The sequence below is a fragment of the Lathyrus oleraceus genome, chromosome 2, assembly GCF_024323335.1.
Source record: "Lathyrus oleraceus cultivar Zhongwan6 chromosome 2, CAAS_Psat_ZW6_1.0, whole genome shotgun sequence".
NCBI lineage: Eukaryota > Viridiplantae > Streptophyta > Magnoliopsida > Fabales > Fabaceae > Lathyrus > Lathyrus oleraceus.
The window spans coordinates 438,896,874-438,901,342 of NC_066580.1; positions in this window are offsets into that span (position 1 = coordinate 438,896,874).

The following is a 4,469-nucleotide window of genomic DNA, read 5'->3' on the forward strand; positions in this document are numbered from 1 at the left end:
AAGTGTCAGCATTTTCATATCATGATCATTCATATATCATGCATAAAAAAATTCAAATCATTCATAGCTGAAATGTACTTCGTGCTCATTTTGCATTGACCCAGGTCTTGTTGTTGATCCTATATCATTTGACCTCTAATTCCAGTTTTTCTTTGGTGCTCTTAAACCATCATCTGGTTTTCGCAGTCATTTTCAAGTCCAACTCAGTTGGAACCTATCAAAAAATTCCATGAGGTTCTATTCCTTTTTGGATTATCCGATGAATTTCCGGATTACTCCTTTGTTTATTGATGTATTTCCTAACTTGTATGATGCATTTCCAGATGTTTCCCCACCTATCTGATGTATTCTCGGATGTGTCGGTATTCTGATGTATTTCCAGAATTTCTAATGTATTCTCGAATATGTTTGTCTTGTATTCTGATGTATTTCCAGAATTTCCTCGATGTATTATCGGATGTGTATGTATTCTGATCTATTTCTAGAATTTTTGATGTATCCTCGAATATGTTTGTCTTGTATTATGATGTATTTCCAAAATTCATTTCTTTTACTCTCCGGTGAATTCCTGGACATGTCATTTTTGTTCTGACATACTTCCGGAACTCATATGTCATTCCCTGACATTATTTCAAGGCTCATTGGTGTCTCCTAAAATACAGTTGTCACTAGCATTATTCCAAGCTCAGTTGTTACTAGAACTCATTTTAAACCCAATTTTCATTGGCATCACTTTCACTCTGTTTGTAAATATAATCGTGATTGGTATCTGAAGTTTGATTGTCGCCAACATCATTTCAGGTCCAGTTGTTGTTGGAAAACTCCATTGTAGCCAGTAATTGTTTTACTACAGCTTACAATCAAAGTCCAATTGTTGTTGGCACCTATCCGTTAAAAGTTGGTTCTAATCCATTGCTTACGGTGAAAGTCAAATTGTTGTTGGCGCCTATCCCTTAAAAGTTGGTTGTAATCCATTGCTTACGGTGAAAGTCCAGTTGTAGTTGGCACCAATCCGTTAAAAGCTGGTTGTAATCCATTGCTTATAGTCAAAGTCCAGTTGTTGTTGGCAAAATCCGTTAAAAGTTGGTTGCAATCCATTACTTACGGCCAGAGTCCAATTTTTATTGGCACCTATCCATTAAAAGCTAGGTTGTAATCCATTACTTATGGTTAAAGTCCAATTGATGTTGGCAAAATCCATTAAAAGGTGGTTGTAATCCATTGCTTACGGTCAAAGTCCAATTGTTGTTGGCAAAATCCGTTAAAAGTTGGTTGTAATCCATAGCTTACAATCAAAGTCCAATTGTTGTTGGCAAAATCCGTCGAAAGTTGGTTATAATCCATTGCTTACGGTCAAAGTCCAATTGTTGTTGGCACCAGCCCGTTAAAAGCTGGTTGTAATCCATTGCTTACGGTCAAAGTCCAATTGTTATTGGCAAAATCCGTTAAAAGCTGGTTGTAATCCATTGCTTACGGTCAAAGTTCAATTGTCATTGCAAAATCCGTTAAAAGCTGGTTGTAATCCATTGCTTACGGTCAAAACCCGATTGTTGTTGGCCCGTACTGAGAGTTTGATTACCCTGTATTTCCTGATGGTTCCGTGAAAGTCATGTATGACTCATCATCTTGAGGAATTCCCATAAGCTTGGAGATTTTCGTGTTAGAAAACTCCAATGATGTTGGTTTTGTTTGATTTCTTTGTAAAGAATCATTGTAGTTTTTGTGTGGATGATCTACTTATAAGAAGACTCTTGTTTATCTTTGTTTTGTAAAAATTCCCTATTAGGAATCTCCAAAATCTTTGATCGGATGAACTTCTTGTGAGAAATCTCCAGAACTGTCAGATGTATTGTAAAGTGTCAGGTCATGTATGAACTTGTTGATGAAACTTGCTTGGTATGTTTTCCAATATTGTCAGGTCATGTATGAACCTATTGTTGAAGTTTTCTTTGGGTTTTCTAATGTTGTCAGGTCACGTATGAACCTGTTATTAAAATCTCTATGAAACCTCAAGAATTGTCAGGTCATGCATAAACCCGTGGATATACTTTCTTTGAATTTTCCAGTGTCGTCAAGTCATGTATGAACCTGTTGATAAAACTCCCTTTGATTTTTTCCCAAGTGTTGTTAGGTCATTTCTGAACCTGTTATTGAAAATTCTTTAAATATCCTAATGTTGATGTCATGTATGAACCTATTGATTAAACTTTCCTTAATTTTCTAGTATTGTCAAGTCATGTCTGAATCTGTTATTGAAACGCTTTGAATTTTCCAATGATGTCAGGTCATGTATGAGCCTGTTGATGGAACTTTTTTTGTATGTTTTCCAGTATTGTGAGGTCATGTTTGAACCTATTGATGAAACCTTTTGGTATCCCCCAACATTTTCAGTTCATGTTTGAACCTATTATTGAAACTCTTTGAATATTCTAGTGGTCAGGTCATGTATGAACCTATTGATGGAATTCTTTGATTTTTTCGAGTGTTGCCAGGTCATGCATGAACCAGTTGACTAAACTTTCCTTGATACTCAAACTGTCATCAGATCATGTATGAACTTATTGTTTAAACTTTCTTTGCATGTTCCCTAATGCTGTCAGGTCATGTTTGAACCTGTTAATTGAGCACTCTTTGAATATTCCATCTTTGTTAGGTCATGCATGAACCTGTTGTTAAAATCTTTTTGCATATTCCCTAGTTGTCTTTCCTCCAGCAAGATTGTTATCTCCATTAAATTTCTACCCTTATTTTTTGTTTCTTGTGGGTCACCTTTACCATATGTCTCCATTATTTCCCACAAATCTTTGTTTCATTCTGCATCCATCATAAAACATCCTATTAGGGTTTATCTTATATCTGATCATATCCCTAGCAAATCAAATAAAAAAAGAGTCATTCGTTCATGCATTCATCTCATCTCATATCATATCATATCATTTGCATTTCAGGATCAAAATTTGGGTCTTCTTAGTATTTAATTATCTCCCACTATGATCATATGAAGAGTGTCCTGCTTCATATGATAGTTGAAGATACTTAAATAGGGGCAACTGTCACACCCCAATTTTGACCCTAAATCATGGATTTCGTACATTCATCATAGATATTGCATCTCTACATAGCATACCATGCATTCCATACCGCATAGTGCCTAGAATATCAATCGAAATAATTTTTGGGATCTACAGGCAAACCGGTTGAATTAATCGACGGATGTGCGTAAAATCAGTGGACGAAAATTTTTAAAATCAAGCTTCCATACATCAGCTTTATTAATTTACGTTTTGCGTAGTTTAATCCGGTATGCTCGATTTATTTTTCAACTAATTTTTCGGCCACTTTTTGATCAACTCGGGGCTATTTAACCGATCAAAATTTATTTCAAAATAAAAAGAAACGTTGTATTTTTCCAATAAGTTAATCTTGCACTGATCATTTTGCTGCGTTCAGTTTAATTTTTCGAGCATTTTTGTGCCCGACTTTTTTCATTTTGGTTCCGTTTATTTTTGTTTTTTTTGGTCAAAATGTTCGTAAAAAATAATTAGAATTAATGATATATTGATTTTGATTTTATTTATCTTTTATTTTAATTTTTTAATTTAGTTTTAAAATTCATTTTATTCACTAAAAACATAAAAAAAGGGTACTATTGGCATTTAGAAAAATAGAGTAACCCTAAAATCCAAGTATATATACTAACCACGTTCGGGACACCAAAAAAAAACCAGTATACGCCAAGCGGCGCTACACAATTCAGCAAAAACCAATGAAAACAAGTGGCTAATACTTGATACCATTTAACACATCTCTCTCAGGAAATCAAAAAGGGAAACAAAGAAAAAGTAAAAGAGAAGAGTAGGAACATAGCAATGTGAGTGAGAGATCCATTTCTTTCAATTTCCTATGTGATTGATTTGTTTAGCTTATTATGCATTGAGATGAAGTGACCATTCACAAAATAGTTCCTTATTCTTTCAAAAAATCTAGTTTTCAACAAAATATGAATTAACTGATAGTTTTCTTTTATGATGTAATATAGTTACTGTTGTTTGTGATTTTTATATATACAATGTTGTTCTTAACTTTATATATATACACTTCTACGTTTTTAGCTTTAATATATACCTATACTTTTATTAGTTATAACAATCCTGTGTTTTTTAGTTATAACGTATACTTTAATTTATTTAATTATAATATATTTCTCTTCTTTTAATTTTTATTAATTTGTTATTTTATTTTCATTTTAATTATTGGCTACACACACACACAGATATATATATATATATATATATATATATATATATATATATATATATATATATATATATATATATATATATATATATATATATATATATATATATATATATATATATATATATATATATATATATATACTTTTGGTTCACATAAGTTTCAAATGTATATGTATATATTTATATAATGCGTGTGTGTTGTGTTTAGCT